Genomic DNA, 9,208 nt, shown 5'->3' with positions numbered 1-9,208 from the left:
TAACCCACATTAATTTGGAAAAGAGAAAATAAAAAATAGCTATTCAAATTATATACTTATTTTAGAACATGTAATAAGATGATTATGTAATCATATTTGTGGATACTATCATTTACGATACACTGAAAAGCATTTTTAAAAGTTCTTTTTCCTATTATTGAGTTAAGAAATAAGGTATCCACAAGTCATTGAATCCCATAATTATATTTTAAGTTAAAGCATTTACTCTCTTAATTTATCATAACTATAAAGCAGCAATACATTAAACAAACACAAAGTGACTGTCACCTTTAGATTTACCTTCTTATATGTAATTGTTTTAATCAAATGTCTAATTTCATACATCTTAAATGAGTATTTCCCACTACTTGAAAATCCTATTAAACATTTTTTTCTTAACCTTCCTGCAACATCTATTTTGTCTTGTAGCTGATAAGCCTGCCTTGTACTTTATAAACAGAATTAAAGGAGACATTTTTATCCCTACCAACTATGTTAACTGTAACTGTACTGCCAGACTCTGACTTTACTCTTGTAAAATGGAAGAAATGTCTTTATTTCTTGATTTTTTGCTTGTATTCTGGGTCTCACTGCTTTTACTTTCAAGTACTGTATTCCTAAAACTGTTTTCTGGAATTACTGCTTCTTCATTAGTCAGTATAGTGGCCTGTAGATTTTTAAAAAGAACTCCTTTGACTTCTCATCTATAACACCTTTCATATGTTTCCCACCCACAGCCTAAATTCTCAAAAGTATTGTCCCAACTTTTTCCCTGCCTTTTACTGTCTCAAAAGTCTACTTAGAGTACACTTTTGTTCCTTCTCCTTCCCTGAGTTAAATTACGGTCATGTGTAACTCTGCCAAATTGGATGGTAAACTGGATATCCGTATTGTCCTCATTTTTCAGTAGTATTTTATTAACACAACTGACCATGACTGTTTCTACCTCTCTAGGTTTTTCTAGCACTGTAATCACTCCCTCTATTCATTCTTGTTTGTTAGGTCCTACCTACCATGCCTAACATCTGATTGATAAAGTGTCTGAAGGGTTTTGTCTTGGCTGTTTTTTTCCCTTCCCTTTTCTTGGCTTTAAAAGCGTACACACAGTGATAAGTTCCAAACTTATACTCCAACCCAGAGCTAAAGATATATTATGACTATCCCAAATTTACTAGGTTCAAAGAAAATTTGTTTTTTTTTTATTTTAAAAAAAGATTAAAATAAAAGAAGACATAAAAACACAGGTCAGAACAGAACAATTTAAGCAACATAGTGTTTTATCACAAGACAATCTGACATAACAGTAGCTACCATAGTGTCTCTTTCCTTGAAATATTTGAGTATACCTTCATATACTATAGTATCAAACATAAAAAGACAGTGTAAAACCATTCAAGAGAATGAAAGTACTAAATTCGGTAATACAGGGTATTCAGAACCATCTAACAGAAAACGAACAATGGTTACTATATTATCTCCTTGTCTATAAAAAATTTTGTTTACACTATCACATATAATAAAATCCAATAAGATACAACATGGTAAAACTGATGGAGACAAAGGGAAAAAGCTTGGTGGGACTTCAAAACAAGATGATATTAAATCATCAATGGCTATTATAATGTCTTGTTTTCTTCAAAATAGCTGCTCATACCATCACAGACCATAAAAATCAAACAACTCAGAATAAAACCACTCCAATTAGTGAATGAAAACATTATGAGGCTTCAAAGCAACATAATGGGGAATCGTGATTACCACATAATTTTATGTATTCTTTTTTTTTTAAATCGGTACCAGGGATCAAACTCAAGACCGCCTCCTTGCAAGGCAGGTTCTTATGCCACTGAGCTAAATCCCTAGCCCCAAATTTATGTATTCTTACACTAGGGAAACTATTCAATATTTATACATGTGAGTTCAATTTATTTATATTTATTTCAATCAATTTATTTTGCTTATGAGTATAGTCTCAAGCTGCGTCCATTTATAAATATCTCAATGTGATCATTCTTTATAGCTGAGTAGTACTCCATTGTATAAAAATACCACAACTTTTTTATCCATTCCTCAGTTGATGGACACTTGGGTTGTTTCCAAGATCTGGCTATTACAAATTGTACTGCCATAAACATGGGTGCACATATATCACTGTGGTATGATGTTTTCAGTTCTTCTGGGAATATGCCTAGAAGTGGAATAGCTGGAACAAATGGGACTTCCAATCTCAGCTTTCTAAGAAATCTCCAGACTGACCTCCACAATGGTTGCACCAGTCTACACTCCCACCAACAGTACAAGAGAGTTCCTTTTTTCCCACAGCCTTTCCAGCATTTGTTGTTGGTAGTTTTCCTGATCCTGGCTATTCTTTCAGGAGTGAGATGGAAGCTCAGTGTGGTTTTAGTTTGCATTTCTCTAATGAGTAATGATGATGACTATTTTTCATGTATTTATTTGACATTTGTATTTCTTAATCTGAGAATTGTGTATTCATCTCAGATGCCCATTTTTGGATTGGATCCTTGAATTTTGGGGGTCTCATTTTTAAAAATTCTTTATGTTTTAGACAGAAGTCCTTTGTCTGAGGGACAGTTCATTAAGATTGTTTCCCAGTTTGTAAGTTTTCTTTTCACTATGCTAGAGATTTCTTTTGATGTGCAGAAACTTTTTAATAAGATATGATCCCAGCTGTTGATTCTGGGAAGTATTTCCCATGCAGTTTGATTCCTGTTCATGAATTCTCTACCTACCCCTATGTCTTCAACGTTTTTACCCAACTTCTCTTCCAATAGATTTAGTGTTTCTGTCTTTTTAAAAAATTTTATATAAGGAGAAAAAGAAAAAAAAACAGAAAAAGTATATGTTATACAGAATTTTTAAAAATAAACAGTAGGAAATCACTAGTTAATAGATTACATATTCTCATCTTAGAAATAGTTGTTCAAGTTACAAAATTAAAGCATATAAAGTGGACAAACAGTGAGACTGCAAAGAGTTCTCTTCAATGACCCAACAAAACTCAGTAATATGGTTATCTATCTTATATACTTGAACATATATGCAGTTATAACCTTTAGAGCACTTTCTTTTCCTCTCTTCTTTAAAATGATAATTACGTGCTCACTTCGGCAGCACATATACTAAAATTGGAACGATACAGAGAAGATTAGTATGGCCCCTGCGCAAGGATGACACGCAAATTCGTGAAGCGTTCCATATTTTTTTTGGTGGTGAAGCACTAGGTTGCTGAAACAGTCATGCTTTGACCTGTATTGTTATATTGTTATGTCCTCTTTTATCTCAATCTCTCCCTTATTCATTAAAAAAATTATTTAGTTATTTTTTATGTTTTTTTAATTAAGGGGAAAAATTTTAAAAATTAGCAGGATATATAATAGTAACTTTTTTTGATTTCCTATTAACTTGTTTTGAAGTCCTGTAATACTCCCACTATCTTGTTTTGACTGATTAGACTCTGTTCCATTCTGTATGATAGTATCAAGTTTGAGGGTATAGGCAACTACTTTGAAGGCAATAAGATTCACTAAGATGCCCATTCTGGTCTGACTATTGTCTCCTTTGGAAGTCCTGTAATGTTTACAATGCTTAAGTTTTATTGGTCTTGTTCTCTACTGTTTTGTTCAACTTTATAATACCTAATGAGATAGACAATTCTTTTTAAGGAAACAAGAGACATTATGGTAACCATTGTTGACAACCTTGTACTCTGTTTTTACATCATGTGCTATGTCTATCCTTGGTTTTGACTGACAGCTTTGTTTTGCCATATTTGACTTTACTCTCTCCCCTCCACCCCCCAAAAAGTAAGAAGAACTAAGGAGTAATAAAACCCAAAATGTGTAAATTTTGTTGTAAAAAAGATAAGGAAAAAAAGCGCTCTAAAAGATACAACAGCAAGTGTGTTTAGGGATGTTAAATAGCTGACCATATTAATGTTTTTGGTTGGATCATTGAACACAACGGTTTGCAGTCTCACTGTTTGAATGTCCACTTTGTATGCTTTGATACTGTGACTTGAGCAACTATCTCCATGATGATAATATGTAATCTATTAACTGGTGATTTCTTATTTTTTTTTTGTAGTTCTGTATTACTTGGACCCTTATACTTTGTTTTGTTTAGTTTTTTCTCTTTTTCCTTTTAAATAAAATTTTAAAAAAATAAAATGATAATTACACAGTTTGGGTTTTATTACTCCCACAGTTTGTATTACTTTTTTTTGAAGAGGATAAAACCAAATGTGACATAACAAAATGGAGTCAGTCAAATCAAAAGGGTGGACATAGTACATAATGTAAAAACAGAACACAAGGTGAGCAACAATGGTTACCATAATGCCTCTTGCTATCTTAAAAAGAATTGCCTATATCATCAGTTATAATAAAATTGAACAAAACAGTAAAGAACAAAAAAAATAAAACCAAAACATTGGAGACATTACAGGACTTCAAAAGATGATAATAGTCAAACCAGAATGGGCATCATAGGGAATCTTATCATCTTCACAGCTGTTGCCTATACTCTCAAACTTGGTACTATTCAGCAAAACAGAATAGAGGAAAATCAGTCAAAACAAGATGGTGCGAGCAATACAGGGTTTCAAATCAAATTAATAGGAAATCAAAGTGGGTTACTATAATATATCCTGCTGTATTTATTTATTATTTCCCTTAATTAAAAAGATAAAATAAAAAAATAAATAATAAGAAAAGGAGATTGAGATAAAAGAGGACATAACAACAAAACAGAACAGGTAAGAACATAACCATTTAAGCAAAATAGTGTTTCACCACAAGATATCCCAACATAAACGTAGTTACCATAGTGTCTCTTTCCTTGAAATCTTTGAGTATAACTTTGTGTACTGTAGCATCAAACATATCAAGACAATGTAAAACAATTCAAGAGAATGACAGTATTACAGGGTATTTAGAACCAACTAATAGAAAATGAACAATGACTTCTGTATTATCTCCTTGTCTATAAAAGTTGCTTATGTTATCATATATAATATAATCCAATAAGATACAACATGTTAAGACCGATGGAGACAGAAGAACAAAAGCTTGACGGCACTTCAAAACAAGATATTAAATCAGCACTAGCTATTATGATGTCTTGTTTTCTCCAAAATAGCTGTTCCTATCATCCAACCTTCTCTGCCTCATTTCTGTCAAGCTCTTTTTCTGTCATTAGCTGTCAGTTAGTCTTCTTCATTTCTCTTTCTGCTCCATTCATTGTGGCCTTTATGCCACTGTTTCTGGAATCTTGGTATTTTCCTTTTAGAATATCCTGCAGAATTCTCTGTAGAGTTGAATTGGTGGTTGCAAATTCCCCTAGTTCCTCTTTATCCTGGAAGCACCTTGTTTTTCCACCAATTTCTAGGGACAGTTGTGCAGGATATATCAATCTTGGCTGGATGTTGTTATCTTTCAAAGCTTGAATTATTTCCCCCCACGCTCTTCATGATTTGATGGTTTGTGCAAAGAAGTCAGCTGTAATTCTGATAGATGTTCCCTTGTAAGGAATCTGTTTCTTGTCTCTGACAGCTTTTAATATTCTATTCTTATATTGGATTTCCGGAATTTTGATTATTGTATGCCTGGGTGTAGTTCTGTTTGGGTTGTAGGTGGCTAGGGTCCTGTATGCCTCATACATCTGAGTATCTTTACCTTTTCCCATATTAGGGAAGTTCTCCTTGATTATTTCTGTGAATAGCCTTTGCAGTTCACTTGTTTGTATCCCTGCTTCTTCCTTTACATTCTTAATTCTTAAGTTATAGATCCTCTTATCATCTTCTAGCCTTTGTATTGTTACTGCTTGTTTCCTTGTTATTTTTAAGAAGCTTTTTTCCTTTCATGCTCCCACATTACAAATCTGTCCTCCAAGTCAGATAATCTATCCTTAGTTTCTTTCAAGCTGTTATGCCAGCTTTCAATAGAGTTTTTAGTTTCCTGGTAATCTCTTTGAACCTGCTTCATATATTCTACGTTTTCTCTATTGTCTCCATCAAACAATTCTCCCTTTTTTTTCTGTTCTTCCATTCCACTATCTGTTTATTCTTGGGAGGTGCTTAGCATTTCTTTAACTATTCTACTTATATCTTGCTTTACTTGGTTAAATACTTCACTTTTGAACTTGTTGATGAGGTCCCGGAGATATCGCTTTATGCCTATTGGTGGCATGCCTGATATTGCCTGTTGCCTATTTTCTGTCCTCATTCGCCTTTGTATTTACCTTTCCTGGATCAGTGTTCTCAGGACTGGCGACTTAGGATCATTTCTTGTTACTCCCTCTTCCCATACTTTTTGTTCCTCCCATATGAGCGTTTATAGGAGGCCCAGTTTCTTTCTTTGTCGGTTACAGTTTGTTTTAATTGTGCCGGCTAGGTGTTCCCGTCCACTGCAGTTTACTAGAAAGACAGGGATCTGGGCAGCCTATGCTGGGTCTGCCCCTCCAGGTCAATCAACCTGCTGAAGGCTTCACTGCATTAGGGTGCACTGCCAGGCTAAGGGACTTGATTTGGGCTAGCCTACTGGGTCTTAGTTCATGGCATCACCCAGGTCAAATGCTCCCTACCAATCCTGCTTGAGAGGGGAACTGCAACGTCCTGTTCCAGCTAGTCTGCCCAGTCCCAGAATGTCCTCTGTTGGAGCCCCCTAGTCTATGGAAGGGTCCCCATTCCTCTCACTCACCGCAGGTCGATGCAGGGCTCCCCACCAGCTCTGTTCTCAATTCAGTTCACCGATTCCCGCTCTCATAGCTTTTGTGTCTCAATCCCTACTGTGCTGATTCAGATGCAGCAGCAGTGACAGGAAATTCAAGAGATGTGGGTTCCAGCTTCGGCACTGAGACTTTAGCTGTTCCAATCATAGCACCAGGATTGCATTTCCAGTTGGTTTCTCTCAGCTTAGTTCGTTCCTGGGTTGGCAGGGTATATCTCCCCCTGCTTAGGACTCCCCACACCATACCATTCCTGGAATCTTTTTTTTTTTAAAAGAAAAGGAAACAAAAAAATACATGGAGATAAAAAAAAGGGTAGAAATAATACAAAATTACAGAAAAACAAATGGTAAGAAATTGCTGGTTGATAAGTTACACATTGTCATCTTAGAAATAGCTGTTCAGGTTATAGAATTAAAGTATTTAGAATGACATTCAAAAAGTGACACTACAAACTGTTCTGCTCTATGATCGAACAAAAGCTCAATAACATGGTTATCAGTCCTACACATTTGTTTTACATCTCAAAGAGGGTAAGATTAAACATATCAAAACAGAACAGAACATTAAAAAAAAAACAATTTAAAGAAATACAGATTTCAAAGCAAGTCCACTGGAGATCTTCATTGTCTATCTATCTCTAGTTTCTTACAAATAGTTGTCCCTATCTTCACCCACTTTATATACTTATTGCATATTATAGAACTAATCAAATCATTACAGGATGATGAAGGCTTTTTAGGTCCTCAAGTTCCAAATTAGGGAAGACAATAGTAACTACCATTGCATCTCTCATTCTCTTTGTGATAGCTGTCCCCATCTCTACATATGTTGAAATTGAACTCAAGAAACCAGTCCAATGTCATTCTAATCAGCGAACAATAGATTGCTAGAATTTATATTATAATGCTACAAAATAAGCCTCGGGTTTCTCAGCGTCTCTTCCTCAGATTATCTGTTCCTTACATCTTGTATTATATAATCTGTTCCCATAAATAATTAAAAAAAAACATGTGTGAATTTCTACATATATATCTATCATCTCTGTATTATAGGGAAAACCAAGTCATAGAAAGACAGCAAAACAATTTCCTAGAAAAACATGCAATGGATAAGACACATAAGACCACAATATAAATGATCTTCCATAGCTACTATGTTTTCTCTTGTTATTTTCAATAGATTTGTCCACAACACTGGCTTATTATAGTTAAACATAGTATCACCTATTTTTATAAAAACTTAACTTTGACAGCATTGTAGGATTTGAGAGCTGTTACTAATACCCGTATGGATATCCTTTACATCTTGTCATCCTCAGAGTAGTTGCCTCTACTTTTAGGGTTGATACTAACAAGCATACCAATTTCAAATAAAATCAGCCAAGGCCAACCCATAGTCTTATGATTCAGATTCAATTAAGATCAGTCATAGTAAGACAATGTAAGTAATACAGGATTTCAGTTTAAGTTAATAGGAAAGTAAGGATAGTTACCATGGTATAACCTGCTATTTTTGGGTCAAGATGTCTGTGCCCTCAAATCTGACATGAGTGGACAGACCAGAACAAATTAAATTCAAACTAAATATGGCAATAGGACTACTGTGTCTTTTAAATCGTTATACACCATTAACAATGACCTCTACCTTTTTTTATATAGTTTCAGAGCTGTCTATACTAAAGACTATAGCTTACCGTCTCTGCCTCATGTCTGCTACTCCACTTTTCTGCTATAATTTGTCCACCTTATTCCCTCATTCCTTGTCTGCCCCGTTCACTGAGGCCTCTCTGCCACTGTTGCTGGAATCCTGGTATCTCTTCCTCTCTTTCTCTGTAACGTCCTTCAGCACTCTCTGTAGGGTTGGATTGGTGGCCACAAACTCCCACGGTTCCTCCTTGTCTTGAAAGTATCTTATTTCTTCATTAATTTTGAGAGAGAGTTTTGACAGGTATATGAACTTTGGTTGCATATTTTTTTCTTTCAGGACTTGGAATATTTCTCCCCACTCCCTTCTTGATTTAAGAGTTTGTGTTGATAAGTCTGCTGTTATTTTGATAGTTTTCCCATTGTAGGTAATCTGCATCTTTTCTCTGGCTGCTTTTAATATTCTGTTCTTTTGGTGGATTTCTGGAATCTTGATTATTATATATCTAGGCGTAGATCTGTTTTGGTTGTAGGTAGCTGGTGTTCTGTATGCCTCTTTTATCTGGATATCATTTCTTTTTGCTATACATGGGAAATTTTGCTTTAATATATCTGTGAATATTTTTTTTGTATTTCATTTTTGGTTGCTCCTGCTTCCTTACTCACATTCTTTATTCTTAAGTTATGTATTTTTTTGTCATCTTCCAGTTTTTGAATTGCTTCTTTCTGGTTCCTTGTTATTTTTAAGAGGCTTTTTCTTTCACGATCATATGCCATAAATCTCTCTTCAAGTTTCAGAAGGCTGTCTTTAGTTTCTG

At 34.7% G+C, this 9,208-nt stretch overlaps 1 protein-coding gene and 1 non-coding gene across 14 annotated transcripts in view; one reads left to right on the top strand and one right to left on the bottom strand.

Moving 5' to 3' along the window:
- The window catches only part of Eml5 (EMAP like 5), a 205,438-nt gene that overhangs the window by 170,285 nt on the left and 25,945 nt on the right, over window positions 1-9,208 (bottom strand). The window lies entirely within an intron of this gene.
- LOC111757593 (U6 spliceosomal RNA) lies at window positions 3,117-3,223 on the top strand. Its single transcript, XR_002791901.1, has one exon. It is a non-coding gene; the product is annotated as a U6 spliceosomal RNA (small nuclear RNA).

This window comes from Cavia porcellus, unplaced genomic scaffold, assembly GCF_034190915.1.
Source record: "Cavia porcellus strain 051 isolate PalLab524CR breed Dunkin Hartley unplaced genomic scaffold, mCavPor4.1 scaffold_31, whole genome shotgun sequence".
NCBI lineage: Eukaryota > Metazoa > Chordata > Mammalia > Rodentia > Caviidae > Cavia > Cavia porcellus.
This window is presented reverse-complemented; position numbering and strand designations above follow the sequence as displayed.